Below are 9159 nucleotides of genomic sequence, written 5' to 3' on the forward strand. Positions count from 1 at the left end.
TCTTGACGTTGAGCCTTAGTCCATACTGAAGGCGGCAGTCCTTGACCCTCTGCAGTAAGTGCATGAGGTCCTCCTCAGTTTCAGCAAGCAAGGTTGCGTCATCTGCATAACGTAGACTGCTGATAGATCTTCCACCAATCCTAACGCCACGCGTCTCCTCATAAAGCCCAGCCTCTGGGATAATCTGCTCTGCATACAGGTTGAAAAGCTATGGAGATAGGACACATCCCTGGCGCACACCCTCCCCAATTTTGAACCATTCAGTGTTGCCCTGCTCTGTTCTGAGGACTGCCTCTTGGTCCAAGTATAGTTTTCGCATTAGCACGATTAAATGTTCTGGGATTCCCATTGTTCTCAGAGTCAGCCACAGTTTGTTATAATCCACGCAGTAAAATGCCTTTGCATAATCAATGAAACACAGATAGACATTCTTCTGGTATTCTCTGCTTTCAGCTAAGATCCATCTAACATCAGAAAATATACTTTATTTAATTTAGTGGTCAAAATGTCAACTGATTTAACAAAAAAGAAAGAAAGAAAAAGAATGCAAGCCTGAACATGCTCAGAGGTTGTGCCAAGAAATCTGGAGGACAGCTTACAGGAAAGATCCGGAATATTCCTATTCCCCAAAAAAGTGATCCAATAGAATGTGGAAATTATCTAACAATATCAGTAATATAATATGCAAATAAAAATTTGAGAGAATTATTAAAAGATTACTAGCACAGTACATCAACAGATTTCTGCCAAAATTCAAGCTGGATTTAGAAGAGGCCATGGTATGAGGGATATCACTGCTCATATCAGATGTATTTTGTCTGAAAACAAAAGCTACCAGAATAATGTCTGTGTTTTACTGACTATGCAATGGGATTTAGATTGTGTGGATCACAAGAAATTGTGGTTGGCATTAAGAAAAACGAGAATTTGAACAATCATGCTCATGTGAAAGCTATACCTAGACCAAGAAGCTGTGGCACTCAGTCAGGGGACACAGTATGCTTTAAAATGAAGAAATATGTGCATCAGTGTTGTGTCCTGTCTCTATACCTATTCAATCTGTAGGCTGAACAAACCTCATGAGAAGTCAGACTTCATGAAGAAGAATCTAGCATCAGGATAGAATGAAGACTCATCAATTTGTGTTAGGAAGATGACACAACATTGCTTATTGAAATTGAGGAGGACATAAAGCACTGGCTGCAAAAGATCAAAGACTACAGCCTTCAATACAGATTGCCTCTCAACATCAAGAAAGTGAAAATCCTTAACCACTGGGCCAATGGGCAACATCATGATAGAAGGAGAAAAGACTGACATTGTCAACGATGTCATCTTACTTGGATCTATAATCAATAACCTTGGTATTAGCAGTTAGAAAACCAAAAGACTTATCACAATGGAAAAATCTGCAGCCAGAGACCTCTTCAAAGTGTTCAAGAGCATAGATGTCAGTTTAAAAAGTAAGGTGTGCCTGATCCAAGCCATGGTCTTTTCGGTATTTGTATGCTTCTGAAAGTTGACTAATGGCAATGACTAAGGCTGACAGAAGACTAATAATTATCTTTGAGTTTTGGTGTTTAAGACGAGTACTAAATAGTCCTCAATCTGGCAAAAGAACAAACAAATATATCTTAAAGAAAGTGCAGCCAGAATACTTCCTGGAAACAAGGATGATGAAGCTCTGTCTAACATACGTGGGGGCATGTTGTTTGGAGAGGCCAATCCTTGCAGAAGGACATCATGCTATGAGACTTAGATCTAGAATTTATAGGAAACTCGAGCACCACAAGATAAACAACCCAATTGAAATATGAGTACAGGATATGAACAGACACTTCACCAAAAAAGAAATTCAGATGGCCAACAAACACATGAAGAAATGTTCAAAATCCCTAACTCTAAGAGAGATGCAAATCAAAACAACTATGAGGTATCATCTCAGCCCAGTTAGATTAGCAAAACTGAACAGAACAGCAAACAACAAATACTGGAGAAGTTGTGGAGAAATTGGAACCCTTATTCACTGTGGGTGGGAGTGTAAAAATGGTGCAACCACTTCGGCACTTTCTCAAAAAGCTGGAAAGAGAAATACCATTTGACCCAGCAATTCCACTACTGGGAATGTACTGCAATGAAACCGTAACTACCACCCAAGCAGATATATGTTCACGCATGTTCACTGCTGCTTTGTTTACAATAGCGAAGAGTTGGAAACAACCCAAGGGCTCATCAACAAATGAATGGAGAGAGAAGCAAGGTATAATCACACTACGGAATATTATGGAGCACTGGAAAACAAGGAACTCATGAAATATTATACAAAATGGGTGACCATGGAAGACATTGTGCTGCGTGAAATATCTCTGTCACAAAGGGACAAATACTGCATAATGCCACTATTCTAAAACAGGACTGACGCTGGCGTTGGAAAGAATCTAGGAAAAGAGGGGATAAATAATGTATATTGCATTGAAACAGTTGAGGGAGAGAACTGTTTGAAAGGAATATATGATAAGGTATTATTTTCATGACAAGAGTCCAGAACGAGAGCTCAATGCGGGAGCGGATGGGGGCGGGATTGTATAATAACGAAAGGTTTTTTTGGGTGTGTGTTGTTGTTTGTTGTGTTGTGTTTGTTTTTGTTTTTTTCTACTTTTCAAAGAGAAAAACAAACTGGGAGGAGGTAGAGGGGTGGCCAGGGAGGAAAATGTGCAACAATGAATGAATGGAAATTCAAAGTCTTTATAAACTTTCATTAATATTTTAATTAAAATGTAAAAAAAGAAGGACATCATGCTTGGAAAGGTAGAGTGTCAGTATAAGAAAGGAAGACCCCAAACAAGATAACTTACAGTGACTGTACAATGGACTCAAGCGTATCAGAGATGATGAGAATAGTACAAGATAGGACAGTTCTAATCTGTTGTTCATAGGATCACGAGCAGTCACAGTAACACGCAGGCTTATAACAACAACATGTACAAAGTTCTATCATCTAGGATATGCAAAGAATTCTGCAAATCAGTAAGAAAAAAGACAGCTAGTAAAAAAAGATAAGCAAAGAATATGAATACGCAAACTACCAGAGATTTACAAATCAGCAGTAAATTTTAGAAACAGTGAGTAATTTCGCTACCAGACAATATCATAAAAATGTACGTTAAAAGTGAGTGATTCTTCTGCCCAAGTTATTAAAAAATAAATTAAATTAAAACAAAACCTCACATCTAATACTAGGAAGAACGGGAAATAATAATTTTCAACTACCTTTCTTAGGAGAATAAAGTGGTATGGTATGGTAATTTTGGAATGTAATTTAACCATGTAGATTAAAAAAATTCAAATGCATGTTCTCTCACTGGGAAAAAAGGTACATGCATTATATATCATATAAAAACCATTCATTTGACATGGTTTGTTATAGTGAAATGTTAAACACAGTCTGAAGGGTAAAGAATAAAATGTAAATCATACTGTGGACTGTCAACATTTTTAGAAGAATTAGGTAGATTTCCATATACTGTCCTGGAAAATGTCTAAAGTAAGTTAAATTAAAAGCAAGTTAGAAAACCTCATGATCTCACTTATACAAAAAGAAATCAAACAATGCATACACATAAACTTGTTAAAAACTGCACAGAGGACGTAGATCCCAAAATTAATAAACAGGGCATTCCCTTTGTGGTACAAACTTAAGTACAAAAGGTTGGTGGTTCAAATCCACTCAAAGGTTTGGGAAGACAGGGTTGGCAATTTGCTTCTGAAAAAAATCAGTCTTAAAATTCCTGTGAGGCAGTTTTATTTTGCACACATTGAATCACAAAGAACTAACAATATGCTGTATCTCCAAAAAGAGGATTTTGTTATACTAAGGTGCTGTCAAGTTGAGTACAACTCATAGTGACCCTATAAACAACAGCTCTGAACCCTGTCCTATCGTGCACCATCCTCACCTTTACTGACATACTAGAACACATTGCAGCAGTCAGTGTGTCAATCCACTTGGCTGAAAGTCTTCCTCTCTTTTGCTCACCTTCCACCTTTCCAAGCATGTCCCTCTCCTAGCAACATGCTCAAAGTATGTGAGAAAAAGCTTTATTACCTCTTCCTCCAAGGAGCACTCTGACTGTAGTTTCTCCAAGACTTAACTTTTTTTTTTTTTAAAAGACGTAATTCTTAATTCTTTTGGTAGTCCATGAGATATTCAGTACTGCAATCCCACAGTTCAAAAGCATCAATTATTCTTCTGTCATCTTATTCACTGTCCAGCTCTCAGATGCAGAGCAAGTGACTGAAAAGATCATGGCCTGAATCTGGCACACCTTAGTCCTCAAACTGACATCACTGGTCTTCAGTAATTTAGAGGGGTCCTTGACTACGTTCTTTACCAACACAGTATGTTTCTTGATCTTCTCTACTGATAAAAAGCATGCTGATTGTGGATGCAAGAAAAATGAAGTTGTTGGCAGTTTAAAACTTTCCCCATCTATCATGATGTTGTCTATTGGTCTACTGGTGAGAATTTTTGATTTCTTGATTTTGAGATGTAATCCATTATTAAAGATGTAGTTTCACTTTCTGTCCCATATAAATCTCTATTTCTTTGGAATTTTAAAACTGAGAATATAGTCAAGCAGTCATACTTATGCTTAAAAACATGAGATTAAAATTTTTGAAGAAAAAGTATAAGCCATCAAAAGTAAGTAATTTAAAAACTATGACTCTGCTTTCATTGTTGAAAATTAAATAATGCAAACACTTGTACAAGTTCCAAATCAGCTAACATTATGGAATAGAGAGATTTTTTTTAAATCAGTCCACATTTTGACAAGGATTAATTTAATGTAGTGATGTACTGTAGAGTCGGAACCAACCCACTGTTGACATTCTGGCTTGTTTTCAAAGGCAATTAATAGCAAGAGAGAAAATTTGTGCATCTTTCTCCTACAGAGAGGCTGGTGGCCTCGAACCTCGTGCCTTCAGGATTACAGTGCAGCTTCTTGCTACCATACATTAACTCCTGGTGAATAACAGGCATTCAACTAAATACAGCACATAACTATCTAACATCATACTGTATAGCGGAGTACAAATGTTTTTAGAACGCACGCCTAATAAAAACAGCATGCTTTACAGAACCAGCTTCAAGATAAATAAACCCACTGGGAGGAGTGGAGAAAGAGAGAACATCTTTAAATTAAAATCAAAAGAGACATTTAAAGTTTGGGCATTCTTCATTATGGGAAAGAATTTTCCACTTTGAGACTATTATATATCAGAAAAGCTCCATCTGTTGTATAATTATCTCTGATAAACGGCCTGATGCTTCAAGCTTCATTAGAGAAAAGAGAAGAGAAAGACACACAGAGAGAGCTGTAAATAAATCTCGCCACCATATTTCACTTGAAACCAGCCCAGTAAGAAGTCATAAAATATTTTTTAATAGGTACTATTTTCTAATGCTCTACTAGAAGCAGCCAGCCTATTTTACCCAATATCTAGTCTTCAGAAGAAAGAAAGATCTTAGAAAGGGAAAACTGGTTCCTTTTAGGGACTATTATAAATTTAACTGGGAAAAGCAAACAATCAAACAAACCAAGAGTTTGGCCACCTGGTGACAGTGATGTTAATTTTCTAAGGCACAGATAAGCTTGTCAGATAGGCATAAGGACATGTAGTCAATGAAGCCCAATACATGCTCAAAGACTCAAGAACTGCCTAAAAGAACCAGTATATTTTATCTGGTCAAATAAGGCACTATTTTTCTTTTTTAAATCCCTGGAGAAGCCAGTATATGATGACAACCAGTTTCCAAGGAAACAATGGCAACTCACTGTTCAACCAAATTATTTAACCACAGATAAGATGCCCTCAATTTTCTGTACTCAAAATCATTGTCACAGAAAAAGAAAATTCAGTCAAAATCTGACAATTAAGCTTCTAGTATTAAACATTTTCACTAACACTCTTTCACATTCTCATTTGCTTCAAGAAATTTTTAATTTCCCATTTTACTTCTGCTATTATCCAGTAGTCCAGAAGCAAAATATTATTGTTTCCATGTAACTGATTCTTTCTCCTTTAATGTGCATGTATTGATTTCTAATTTTGTAGCACTGTGATTGTGGTGTTTCATCTCTAAATATGACTTTCTCTAGTCATTATTTGACTTTGCTATGTAGACAGAGGAGACTATGCAGACAGGGCATGTTAGTCTATCCATAAAGGGACAGGCTATCTACCATTTCCCCAGAAGGTTGACTAGTCTTGCCACTGACGTGAGCAAGCCAGCAGTTAAGAGGCAGTCAGATCTTCTGGCACCACTGAAGAAGCATTTAGACAATGTAGGAGGCCCTTCTCACTCCAGCCACACCTACAGTATCAACATCTATGGCTGAACAGGAGACCTGATGTGGGACCTCAGGGATGGAGGGAAAAGCCAATATTGGCAGGACTGAGAACTTGGGAATACTGGACTAAAGTCTCAAGGCTTAGATACTTGTGTACTTTTCAGGAGCTGACTGGACTATATTCTGTTATTAATCTGGATTATAACCTTTTGACTCCCCCAATATGGTTCCATGTGGTCTGTGTGCTACTGCATCAGATTTTGAACCCAGAAAAAGTATTAAGATAGGTGCTGAGAAGTACAGAAAGGTGCAGCACATGTTTGACCACCTGAAAAGTGGTTTGGTATTTTTGATGCTGTCGACAGGGACAGTTCCTCTTTGTGAAGTTGGTAAAAGTCAGATATGGCCATCTTCACATGGCCTCTTGCTCTTTTTTCAGTGATCCAAAATGATTTTAGGCCAGATGGCTGCAATGGAGAATTTTATCAAACATTAAGAGAAAAGTAGGCATTAATTCTACTCAAACCAACAGCCAATACGATTCTCAATGGAGACAGACAAAGTATTCAAAGATGCCCTTTATCACTCTTTTTCAACACTTTATTGAAGTCTTAAGCCAGAGCAATGACAAGGAAGGGAAAGAAAAAGTATTCAGATTGGCAAAGAGAACAAGTAAAATTTCTGCCATTTTCAGATGATGTAGTCCTACAGACTGAAAATATGAAAGACTAAGCAAGAAAACTACTGAAATTAAGTGACAGTTTCAATAAATTTGGCAGGATACAAAATAAAATCAGAACCAATATATAGGTGACCCTCCATTGGGTTTACACGGCTGTAAATCATATGGGGAGAGACTGTCCATCTTCCTCCCATGGAGTTGGTGAATCTGAACCAACTGAGAGGATTAGTTTTTGCATGAGGAGAACAAGTCTGAATGGACTAGGTCACCAGAGCCAAGACTAGGAACTCTTAATCTAATGGCTATATAAACACCACCACTACCATCACCATCACCATCACCATCATCACCACGACTACTTCAAAGGTAAAACAGGTATGCAAAAATTAAGTTGTGTGCATTTCTGTGAGACAAGTACGTACTATTACTACTACTTCTTCTTCAAAGGTAAAACAGGTATGTAAAAATTAAGTTGTGTGCATTTCTGAGACAAGTACTTAGCCCAAATAGATTTTAACAAACTGAAACTCATGTCTTGGTATTACTTATACCATTTTAATTGTTTCCCCTCCTCCTGAATGATGTCAGTGGGTTAAATATTAGGCTAAATTAGATAACTAAATTAGGCTACATTAGATAACTAAAGAGTTGGTATTCTGAATCCAACAGCTGCTCTGTTGGAGGAAGATGAGCTATTTGCTCCTATAAAGATTTATGGCTTTAGAAATACTAGGGGTAGTTCTATTCTGTCCTATATAGTCACTACCACTTGCAATCAACTCAATGGTGATGTGTTTGGTTTGGAAAATGAGTTCTCATTTAGGATGAGTATTTTTTAAAAATCCCTCTATGCAATGTAATTCCAGTTTTGCCAGGTTCCACAGCTCCTGTTACTTTATCTACAATGCCTTCTCAGCACCTTTGCCCATCTTTAACACCATCTCCTACATTAAGTTAATGTTCTTCTTTGTTTTTTCTTAAATTCATAACATGTCCTTTAACATTTGTTGTTGTTGTTGTTAAGAGCCATTGAGTAATATGCAACTCAAAGCAACCCTATGAGAGAAAGACCTGAACACTTGGGGTAACTTTCATCTTTTCTCCAGGTTCACAGAGTTTCCGGAGGGAGGCAAGCGATTTTGGAAGTGGATGTAACTCCTGCTTCCAAGCTTGTTTTAATCAGGAAGCTCCACCAATCACTGTCAATCATGGGTAGCAATTATTGCATTTGACATATCAGTGTCACAGTGTTCAGCTTCACAGCAACCACAAGTTACTGCTGTACAGTAAGTAGACAGACCAGGGCTATACGACCTAGAAGAATGTTTGCCAAAACCAATTAAAATAGGCCCACGGACCGTACAATATTTTACAACTCCAGCAAGCCCAAATGCTGGGAGACTCTGGGCCAGAGACCCCCAATTCATCTGGCAAGTCCCCTCTGCTGACATCTACTTAGAACAAAAAGAGAGCCAAAAGAGCCCTGAGTGTTTCATATGTGTCCCTCCTCAAGAGGCAAAAGGCCATCCTAACATAGACATATAAAATTCTCTATTAAGGTTTCTCTATCTTGGTATTACTGATGTGTCAGCTGAGACAGTATTTTCTTGTGACGGTTGACCTGTGCCAAGCAGACTGTCTAGACGTATCCCTGGTCTCCTGCCATTGTCAAATGTACAGGGTGGGAGAAAAAAAGGCAAAAATTAGCCCTGGTTGCCAACCACTGATGTAATTTAATAAGCGTATTTAATTTCCTCCCACTAAACAGTAAATTATTTGAGGATTTAGACTATAACATTTACTTAAAATTTTCTCAGTATCACTTATACAGTGGTTTTCAGATAGAGTCAAATACTTGTTGCCAGCTAACCAGCTGCTCCACAGAAGAAAGATGGCCAATCAATTTCAGTGTGATTTAATGACTAGGAAAACATACTGGAGCATCAGCTATTGGCTGGTTCCAACTTAATAATACTTAACAATAATAACTGCAGCAAAGCTATCTCTGAAGTTACTAAACAGAATGTACAGTAACCCACTATAGTCTTAAAGATTCATTAAACTTAAAATAGCAAATATAGTAAGACTGTTCATCTTCCTCCCTGGAGCTAACTGGTGAATTAC

General features: G+C 37.6%; 1 protein-coding gene across 1 annotated transcript in view; it reads right to left on the reverse strand.

Moving 5' to 3' along the window:
- ZFAND3 (zinc finger, AN1-type domain 3) overlaps nucleotides 1-9159 on the reverse strand; it is a 423161-nt gene that overhangs the window by 131588 nt on the left and 282414 nt on the right. The window lies entirely within an intron of this gene.

The sequence above is a fragment of the Elephantulus edwardii genome, unplaced genomic scaffold (assembly GCF_000299155.1).
Source record: "Elephantulus edwardii isolate Elephantulus edwardi_28Jun2011 unplaced genomic scaffold, EleEdw1.0 scaffold00017, whole genome shotgun sequence".
NCBI lineage: Eukaryota > Metazoa > Chordata > Mammalia > Macroscelidea > Macroscelididae > Elephantulus > Elephantulus edwardii.